The sequence below is a fragment of the Buteo buteo genome, chromosome 4 (genome assembly GCF_964188355.1).
Source record: "Buteo buteo chromosome 4, bButBut1.hap1.1, whole genome shotgun sequence".
NCBI lineage: Eukaryota > Metazoa > Chordata > Aves > Accipitriformes > Accipitridae > Buteo > Buteo buteo.
In genome coordinates this window covers 66,852,388-66,863,875 of record NC_134174.1, presented here as the reverse complement: position 1 = coordinate 66,863,875, position 11,488 = coordinate 66,852,388, and positions in this window count along the sequence as shown.

The following is an 11,488-nucleotide window of genomic DNA, read 5'->3' as shown; positions in this document are numbered from 1 at the left end:
GCTAAAACTTCCTCCGCGGGAAGTTGCTGAGGGATGGACCCGAGACGAGAATCCAACGCCAAAAAGGACGTTACCGTCTTGGCCCCCGCGCAGGGAGGGTCTCCGCCGTACGAGTTACACGGCCCTGTTCATCCGCAGCACCAGCCCTGCGATACATCCTCGCCTGCTGCGGCAAACCCGGCCATTTCTCCAGACGTACCCTGGCTGCTGATTTATTCCGGCGAAAGAGAGCGAGCTGCGCTGCCACGGGGCTTTTAACGACTCCTTTGCTGTCTCTGAGTGCCGGGGAGCCTGAGCAGCAACGTAAAGCGCAGGGTGAAGAGTACAGTGGAGCCCACTGGAAAAAAAAGCTGTAGTCATTAATATGGATTCCAAGGTAATTTTATATTTCATGAGCTTCTTTTCTGTTTCTCCTCAAGCCCCCAGGAGATGGCAGATGTTTTCGGGTATCACGTGGAGAGCAATGTGTCTTTTTTCTTTTTTTTTTTTTTTTATTGTGAAGATTCCTCCTCACTTGAAAGGATTAAGAGAGGAAAATCTTTTTTTTTTTTTTTTTTATCAAATGCCTAACTCAGATCTTCTTCACCAAATGCAATCAGCATTTCTGAAAAGTTTGCAGTCATACTGCCTCGTAGAGCATTTGCCCTTTCAAAGGTATGAACTTGTTCATTAAAGCTGGCTACCCAGAAAGCTTGGATCCCTTATCTCCTTCAGGGATACAGCTTATGTGCAATAAAATATGGGGATCAGTGAAACTGCAAAATGTTTGTGCTATTCTCAGTTTGTACATTTATTCCATATACATTATTGTCTCCTTCTAAATGCAAATTCAGAGCAAAACACCTTGTTAAATCAAATCTATACATAATATCTGAAAAATTAGGTCTAATCTTGCAGTCCGTAACTAAAGAAAGGTATTAGAAATAAAACCATTGCAAAAGCCGCATTGAATTTCTTCTGGTGAAATCCGACATTAGCAATAAACCACTGTAACAATGGGCAAGATCTCAGAAGAAAAGTGAGGGGACATAAAATCTCTATTTTCCTCACTGTAGCATTACTCTATTTCAGTACTGCATACGAATCTATTGAATTTATCTATAATTGTCCCTTCAATTCCTTTCTATTGATTTCTAACTCATCTTTAACAATAAAATAATTTTTTCCCTCGCCTGCATACAGAAATAAGGGTGGTAAGATGGAGTACATTTTTTTCTGAAAAACCATAATAATTACAGTCTATTAATTCATTGTACCCAATACTTGCCTAAATACAGAAATATCTACCATGAGGGGCCACACCATTGTTGTAATGCCAACAGCCGATGAGCTCTTAGTGCCAAGGTCTTTGCACCGTGGATTTCTCCCTGATTCCTTCCTCCTGTACCTGGACCATGGCTTTGGCCAGAAGATGCTGCACCCTTCCAGCCCAAAAGCAACACCTCTACACAATAACTTTCAACTGCTAGATGCATTCAACCAAAAAAAAAAAGCAAGTTCAAAAGGCTGGTCATGCATCGCTGATGCATAAGCATGCTGGAAATTGCACCTTTTCTAAAGAAAAACACTCGGGAGTGTTTTAGGAGCTCTCTGTGAAATGGGGATGGGGACTAATATTGCAAATCTTGGCTGGGTGGGTGCTGCTAGTGCTCGTCACTGCGTTGCTGCCAGTGGGCAAAACTGGAAACGTCTGTGAATTCTCATGTAGCGTGGGTATTCAGTGAGGGTGAGTCAATGCTTAAAGACAGTAGATATAAATACAGCAAAGGAGCAGCACCAGAAGAAATGTCAAAGTCCTACCAACTCTGCTCCCTCACCCAACTTTTATTTTAGCTTAAAATGTGAGAAATAATTTATTACTTAGCAAACATGGAGGCCAATTCATAAAGTATTTATTTCCCCCTACCTTGGTGTTTAAGGTGGCTCTGTTTTTTTTTCTCCTATTTCCAGGGAGGAGAACAGACAGCTAACACTCTACTGAATGAAAGATATATGAACCATAAAATTGCCGGAGAATCTCTAATGTACACATTCAAGTCATCAGGCTTCAGTACTTTTTAAGTGTGAGTAAGGACTTTGACTATTCATGTGTTTGGCTGACATTAGAGGGTTTAAAAAATTATCTTAAAGGACAAAACCTAAAATAACTTCTACATATTTCACTCAAAGTAACCAGAAATATTTTACAGAGTGATGAAGATCATATTTCCTAAACCTAATGGGAAGGGTCCCCAATACCAGAATGCATAATATTGGCTGCACAGAGGAAAAAAATACTCATTTTAATGTCCCTTCAAATTTCACTCTGCCTTATCACCTTCACTTGATGCTCAGAAAAATAAAATGATTATGGATATAGCAAAAAAATCCTTTTAGTATTTCTCATAAAATGAGATATATTAGGCTCTATCAGTCTCCTAACGGTTATAATAGAGAGAGGCAGCCTGAAGCCCTAGACTAATTTTGCAAGATGTGTGTTATACAATGAGAACGTGAAACAAAGAAAGAGCTGGAAGGAGGGTGAGGTGATGATGGAGTCCTGCCTCAGTATGTGATGTTCCTTTGCCCATTCCCAAGAAACGAGGAAGAAAAGTCTTGTAAAAATTGTCAGCAATATGAAAGCACATTATCTGGGACACTAAAGAAAAAAGATCATAACTTTTGCTCTGTAGCCTGTGTATTCCCCTGATGTCGAATGATATAACCTTAAAACGCTCTTTTTGTTTTACTACGTGGAAAAATGGAACAAAGTTACAAATCAAAAGTTTTAGATAACCGTATTTTAAAAGAAACTTCTGATAATATTTTTTGCTTATAAATGACCTGACGTGCAATATCCCGTTCCCTTCCCGGACACACGGGGTACAGATTTACTCCTGGGATGCTCCAGGAGGTTCCCAGCCTGCAGCGGGCAGAAAGGGCTGCGAGTGCGGCTGAGGGCTCGGCCGGAGGGGAAGGGATGGAGTCGGGGTTCCCTTCTGCGCCCCCCCCCCCCCAGCACAGGACCTTTACACGTTGGTGTACCCGCGGGTGACATCATCTACGGACCTGAACATATCTCAGTGCAAATAATATTTGCAGAACTGAGAGGGGGCTGCTGGAAGTGGGGGAGGGCTAGGGAAATCCGTCAAAGGGCAGCTTTAGGGTAAAACATGAACGCATGTATGAGCTGGCGAACATGCAGCTGCCTGTAAGAACCAACTAAAATATCAATAGACCTGAATATTCTTCACCCTCCAAATAATTCATTTAAATAATTTCACTTTTTTCATTTTTTTTCTTCCCCCAAAGGGTGAACATTCCAGACCTTCAGACAAAACCCACTACGTGGAAGAAAACCCCAAACCCATTAAATTAGCTGCGTTGCCCACGCAATTGTTTTTCCTCGCCTTGTACATATTAGGAATATCTGAAAATAATAAACTATGTGCAGGAGCACAAAATCTGACCAGGGCAGCTGGGAAGGGTTCCACAGCCGGCGTGAGAATCGGGCACGGCGCTCCGGAGAAAAGGTGGGGAACCAGAGCAATGCGACGGATCGTCTGGCAAAGGTTTTGTTTGCCGCTTTGCAGAGGTTTTAATGTTGGTGTGTGTGAGTGTGCGACGCATGACTGCGGTGGGCCTCCCACATGAGAGTTAGAAAGGCTGAACTCTTTTGCAGATGCGAGGCAGCGGTACGTGAGCCTGAGGTTCAGTGAGCATGCAATTATGTGTGAGATTCAATTATGGGCTTTTGAAGGCATCCCTTCTTCATTTTGACCAGTATTTATGTAACTTCTGCATGATATATATAGTTCTTCTTGCTTACTAAACTAGAAGAAAAATCCCCATCAGAATAAAAAGTTCCCCTAGAATTTGATTCCTGATGCGTTTTTCTTATGTAAACAGCTTCTGGGAAGGGAATAATCCCCGGAAGGGGGTTACTTTTCTTTCCACATTGACTTAAAAGAAGGGATGAGAATTCTTCAAAATACAGTTCATCATTTCCTTAACCATGGCTATGACATGGTCTCCTGAGAAAACACACACTCATTCTATCATTTCACATCAAGCCTGACACTTTCAGATCACATTTCACTGTCACGCATTTTGCCCTAGCATACACTCCACAATTTATTTTGACAGAAATATATTTCCGACCCCTTTTCACGAGGCAGTCATTACCAACGGGTGCAGCCCATAGGAATCACGGGTTGCGTTCACCCAGTGATGCCGGGACTGTCACGCTGAGAAGCAGAGGAATGGCACAGGGTCCTGTTGCATTCCAGCTAGGAGGCCCTCTCAAAGGAGAATTTATTAAAGATATGCAAAAAAGATAATTTAAACCAATGTCCTTCTTATGTATGTTAAAAATTTAAATTTTCTCCCCTTTTGCAAAATCACAGGAACATGCTTACAAATGTAAATTATTTGACCTACACAACTTATCATCGTATATATACACAGCGGAGAGGAGCAAAGATAGTCGACCACACTAATAAAGTCCATTGGTGACAGAAGCTGAGATAAGGACCTAAGCTGATATGACAGAAAGAATTTAAACCTGCTTCCTTGTTCTATATCACTATGTTTGAAATGGGGAGTATTTCCAGGACTTGCAGATGGATTGCTGAACTGTTCGTAGTACCAACATTTTGTGTAGTACCTTCTACTCCCGTGCACTTAAAGGAATTAAATGCTTCTACAAATAGGGAATTGGGAAACCGAGAAGTGACGTGATCCCTTCAAGATGAAGGGTACTTGAGCAGGAAACAGTGACTTGGGGCCAGGAATAGAGATTTCATTTTTGGACTCTGTCCTATGCCCAGCCATTGCACGGTGCTTTTTTCTGCCCCCGCGGCGTGCTGCGCGCCGAGCCATGCGGGAGAGGAGGAGTCCCTTTCTCGCCATGAAGGATAGTCTTTTAATGTCTCAAATGTGCTTTTACAATGGAAAATCTTTTCCTCAGCTACTTCTGATTAGCACTTTTTGTCTTCAACAATAGTGCTTATTATGGTGAATGGAAACCTTTTTTCAAGGGATATATACATGGACCACAGGTTAAGCACACACTGATCATAAATATAGTTTATGATCTAAAATAAGTTTTTAAAACGTTACACATTGTCTATTGTCTGAGTTCTTCTTTGTCCTTGAAGATATTTATTTTTTTTTTGTAACAAATAGGAACATTCATATTTAAAGATTAAAGTGAAATAATATGCTTGTATTTCAAATTTCTTTTTACTCTAGTTACTAATTTTTTTTTTAAATACTTCTAGAGATCTGTAAATTAAAGAAGTCTCCTTAAGCAAGGGACTAATATTTGTTGCCTTGAGAGGAGAAAACTCAGAAGAAATTATAATAAAAAGGGATTGATCATTTGAGGCTGATCCATAGCCATGGTCAGTAGGAGATGCTTCACCAGAGAACTTCGGATAATTCCTGCCTGCACCAGAGGAGGGGGCCATCTCAAGGGCACCGGGAAAACAGAAAGGGAGACAAAGCATTACGTGCTCTTTGTCGTTAAGTTCTCTCCAATACTCATTTGTTACTATTTTCCTGATTGTGCGTCTTTTTTTTTCTTTTGACTGAAAAACTGGAAAATATTTTTTCCTAAAATTCTGTTATTCAAATGTGTGAAGAGTTAAGAAAGATTAAACACTAATGGAGAAAGCCATCATCTGGGCAACGGGACAGATATTCAGCGAGAAATGAGGTTTCTAAGACCAGACCTCTGAGGTTAAAATTTATCTGTTCTACAGGGCCAGTGGCAGGGAGGTGCTAGCTGAAGAAAATGAAGCTTTGGGGGAAAATATCTTGCACCATGGTGACTTTCAGATGGTGGCAGAGGGATGTGAGGGCGTTGGGCTGCTTCGTTCCCCAGGTCCATACAGATGTGAGCTCTGGTTGCCCCGGGGTGGAGGTCCACCTGGCATGGGTTGGCTTTTCCGATATAATTGTGGACATCAGTTAAGTCGTCATCCCAATACTGCTTGGTTCACTCCAAGTACAGTATAATTGTCTAGGCATTGTTCTCCATCTACACCAGCTCCCCAGAGTTACAGTAAAGAACTGCATACTCTCATTTTTGTCAAGTGATGGATGGGATAAAGCATGATCACACCTTCTTAACTAGTAAGTGCTATGGGCTTCAGTTTATAAACTTAGCTCATTCTTCATTATTCTTCATTATATTCCCTGTCTTCTGTTATTCCTATCAATGCCGTGTGACCTTGCGATGTAGCCAAACCAAAGTTTTTATAGCCACGTTGTCATTCTTCTGCACAGACAGAAATTACCATACACAGTGTATGGCAATGTAGAACCAGGCATTTGAGCTTTAATTCTGCCTTTGAAACAGCTTGATCGTGAAGGATTTAATGCACATGAACATTTTTCTTTGCACAGGGAAGAATCAAAAATACAAATTGTGTTCCAGCATTATACTCCTCTGCTAAAACACTGCTAAACAAACAAACACACTAAACTGTGCCTATAATAAGCACAAGCTCTTGATCTAAAAAACAACATCAACCAGCTTTTTAGAATCCAGTTAATTATTAAACGACCCATGAAGATTTTGAATGCGTGACTGGGTTTTATGAGCTTATCTGATAGACGGAATTTCTCTGTTTAGTTTATATAGATAACTTCAATTTCTCCTCTTTTCTTGAAAATATGTTTACGGATAGGTGAGGACATGCGTTCATTTTGAGTAAGGTATACTTTTATGAGGCATGACAGAGAAATGAGAGCTCCAGAAATGTTAAAAGTAGAATGAGAGGATTGCAGATAAGCCCATTTTTGGCACTAAATAAAGGTCAAATTCAATTATTATTAGAGGTTATTAAGAAAATGCTGTAGGCAAAGTAAACACATTGGCTGATGTACTATGGAAACCCAGGTGTATAATCAGATGGTCCTTACAACCAAAACACATTTTCACTAACAAGGTTAAAAAACCCCACGCTGCACCTGTGTGTAAACATTTTCCTGTTTTCTAAGCCCAGTTTCAAGAAATCAGCCCAGGTCTGTTGTTTGTGCTTTCTACCTCTGGTCGGTTCCCATATTTTTTTCATTGCACTGACAAGAGAAGTGACAATAGAGACAAGATATATATCACGCAGCTCTGATTGCCCTTTCTGGGCAAAGATACCGAAAAGCTGCTGATGCTACTTTGTGTGTTGTGCACCGTCCCTGATGGTGTATAGCTTAATTCGAAAAAGCATGTAATTAAGTGTGTGTTAATTTTTCATTTCCATAATGAGCTTTTATAATTCTGTACAGAGCATGAAAAAAACATTTCCAAAATAGAAGTGATTTACATCGCAGGCCTTCCTGTGGATTGATTGCCGCTCTCACCGAGCTGCTGGCAGATGAGCAGCGTCCCTTCACCACAGAATTACTTAGCGCTGCTATCACAGACCTCGCTCCTACTCCATTACACGAGCCCTGTCAGAGGGACCCCCTTATCTACTGCTGCGAGGTGATGGGCATGGCTAAAGAAATGAAATCTCTTACGATAGAAGAAATGGAATAACTGGATTGTAAATAAATCCGTTTCGGACACTTAAGAAAGGCTAAACTCTGTGATTATTTCTCCAGAAAAGGAATTATTATTTCTTTGGTAACTGGAGCCTATAAAGTAGGTTATAAAGTGAACCCAAGCCCTAGGTGAGACGACAACTGACATATAGTCAGAGTTACAGACTACAATGATTAGCACATAATTACTATTCCTATTATTTTGGGGGGGTTCACAATCAAACACCACTCCCGCCTGCACAAAGCCCTGTTGAAATCAGTGAAGTACGCTGCCAATAAAAAATGACTGTACTCCAAAGTCACTATTGGGAGCCTTAGTGTTGTTTAAGAGTTTTAAGTACTTGTTTTGATACAAGGAATATTTCCAAAGGAAGTTGTGGGAATAGAATATGCTTGTAGAGAAAGATGGGTTATGTATTACCATAGCTACTTCAAAAAATCATTTTCTGAGAAAGTACATTATGCTTAAAGAAACTGGTATAAGATAGAACAGAGATGTATATGAATGCTTTCCTCTTTTTGGTACAATACTCTTACTTCATTCATCTCTAGCAGATCGGTAAGCTCGGTCCTCTCTCTTTTTACTGCTTCAGTTATTATTATCCTCTGCTTCAGGTCTCAAATATTGAGTAGATACAAATCACGATCAAGTTTCAAAGTGATAAAGATGTGTGAGGAAGTGTTTTAAGTTAATTATGGAGGTTCTTAATCAGAAAAAGTGGAAGGGTTGTGCGATTTACCAAATAATAGGTTGCACATATTAAATGGCCTCGGTGCAAGCAAGAGTCAGCCCCGCTACTCCACCGGCTTAAATCAACTCAGCCGCGTCAGGCAATGCTGAGCACACACGTGGAAAATCTGCAGGCAGCAGCTCAGTAAGGACATAAAGTGCTTCTGAACAGCGGAACATGAATCTGTAGAAAGCAGGGATGGCCATATTGGGGCTGCACGATTATTCCTGGTGCAGTTTCTCACCTTGTTGTTTACTGGATGGTAATAAGCACATATTTAATTACTGTAAGCCTGCTCTCTTGGCCCTATAATATACTGGCTGTAAAATGCTTTCAAAGCAATGTAAAAGTTCTCCTTTGGACAATATCCTAGAAGAAGACTAGTAATTTGTTACAGATGAAAAAGAACTTCTAGTTTTTGATCCTGTAGTTTACCAGTCCAAATAAGTGATTTTATATTCATGCTTCAAGGTATCCTCATTCTCTTCAAGCAAATGTTGAAGCTGTAGTGATAATGGGAACAAAGCTCCACCAGTTTCCTGAGCCGTTATCTGCTTTTTTTTCCCTGCCATTGTTAATATAATACAGACATTTTAATGCTCTTTAAACACTGATCTTGCTTTTGATTGCCCATTGATCCTAATGTCTAAATCCATACCTGCTTCAGTGAGGTATATCTTACTGTATATTGATAAATCTATACTTTTATGATCTGTTATCCAAAGAAGACTAAGTTTAATGTAATGCATAGGTTTATGTTACAATTTTATTTCTGTATAAATAACAGTGGAGCTCAGGACAATCTGCTTAACCTGCCTGTATGCTATCATTTCACAATTATGTTCATACTTTATTCTTACGCTTGCATGCTTAGTGAGCAACGAAAAAACGTAAGCGAGATATGGATCCTTCATATATATTAAAGTGTAGGATTTTCATTGCTTTGTTTTCTGTTGTAGAATGTGGTAAATTTTCAGCATGTAAATAATCTTCATTGATTTGTTTGGTGCTTAAATATCTTCTGGCTTGAGATCTTACCATGTAGGTAGACAACTCTCTCATTCTTAGCATTGATGTCAACTGCTCATTTATTTTTCTTTAGAATGAGATTTTCTCAACCAAGAGAAAAGCCAAAGAGGTCCCATTTCAAATCCCACTGAGAATACATGGTCATGGCCACGATGGACCATGGCACCACTGGTGCTGCACGTGGTGGGAATGAGAGCAGAGCAAGCAGCCTTGGAGTGGCCCAAAGGAGGATGCTGCCCATGGGTTTTCTTCCTAACACAGCTATTTTGACATAGCATAAAATTCTGTTTGAGGCTGTCTAACATATTTCCAAATGTTCTTTCCGACCCTGAAAGTGTCTTCATTAAATCTTATTAAACTCAGCCTCAACAGTATCTTATGGCAAAGAGACATAAATGCCAGCTATGCATGAGATGAAAAATTAATTCTATTTTATTCATAATTTCAATGAATTTTCATCAATTAGCACTTTAGGCAAGGCATAAAAGGAGATTGGAAAAAACAGAACTACATTTTAACATGCTGGGGCTGAAATTAACTCACAAACTACTTACCTGATTATTTCTCTAAGTTACAAACATTGATTTGCATTTAGAGAACAGAAAAAGAAGCCTTTTCTGTTCTGAATTCCGGCAAATGGGCTAATCTCCCCAAACATGATACACAACACATTTCTAAGAAATAGCTTAAATCAGAGGAGAGCAAGAATTTGATCCAGAGCAAACTAAAATCAAGAAACAGATATGCCCGAAAGGCAGGAGTGGCTTCAAACCAACCGCCCTCTTCCCTCCAGGGCTTAGAGACCTGAGGAGCTGTGACCTGGAGCAACACAAACTTTCAACCCTGCCCATGGAGAAACCCCTCCACTGATGCACAACAGCTGTTCCAGCTGTTAAACACATGAATCGCGGCAAAGCAAAGGTGCCGCTGGTGCAATGCTTGTTATACGTGTGAACCTCCTCACATGGAGTATGGTTGCAAAAACATAAAAAAAAATATTTTGCAACGCTGACCGTGTAGACAAGGAAAGCTGCTGAAACAGCTCTACCCTTGCCATTACAGAGATTAAAGTCATTGAGAGGAGACTCCGTGACTTCATGCTGATGACAGCCAGATCCTGGGATGCTCCACAGCGTCTCTGCCCACAGCCCTTTAACTCCCAGACCCAGTCCCTGTGCCCCGGTCAGGTATTGACCCTGTATTTGAACAGCATGGGGGTGTTTCGGCCAAGTCTGGATTCTCTAATGGGGCAAAACTCGACATGTAACAGCTCCCTCATTTTTCCATCTCTCAGAAGGGGAAATTTGGCCAAGTAATGGACAGAAGCCCCCAGGTAGGACAGTTCAGGTCCCGTGGCTTGCTACACCTGGATGTGTTGGCTTTAAAATGCAATGTGATGCTCCCTGGACATTATAACCCTGAGAGACACTATTTCAGGGTAAAACTTGGTAAAACAGCACAAGTTGAAGCCCTGAATCATATATTCTGCATGGGGGAAATAGGTTATTTACCCCAAGGGCCAGCACTTGCCCTAACTGTAAAAGGTATGTACCAGTCAAGTCCCTAGCACTGCCATTGCAAGGGCTTTATATGATCAGCATCGATCCACTGCTATATGTTCTTCAATAATTCAGTCTTCAGTAACTGCCCTTTATTATTTTCCAATTTCCTGCTAGGATGACCAACTATAGCTGCATTTTATATCTTTTTCTTTCAGTCTATGAATCTGTGCTGCTTTTCATGTTTTTTAAACTGATTAATAGGTTTAAGGTCTACACTTACATTATCTTGTCTCACACTTGCTCTTGTTGTATCAATCAAGTCACTTAAGGTAGTCCAGCACAGAGGAGCTTACTCTTCTTAGCATTATTTACTTCTAGCATTTTTCATCCTTGCTGCTCTTTACAACTTATTTTGCTTTAAAGGTTACATGGATAGCCTGTTTTAACAAGTAGCGTATTAAGAACTGCTTAAACAGGATGCCAGCTGCGTAATATTTTATCTAGACTTTAATAATAACAGCAGAGAGCCAGTTATCCCTTCCTCGATGTCAGGAACACCCGTGTGTCGGATCAGTTCTGCTGTAACCCATGTACAGGACCAGCGCATATGCAAACGTGGAGGTAGGGCAGGCAATTTATATATTGTCAATGAAAAGCAGAAAGGGCTTTTTGGGAAATACTTGTGTCATCTGTCCCTGT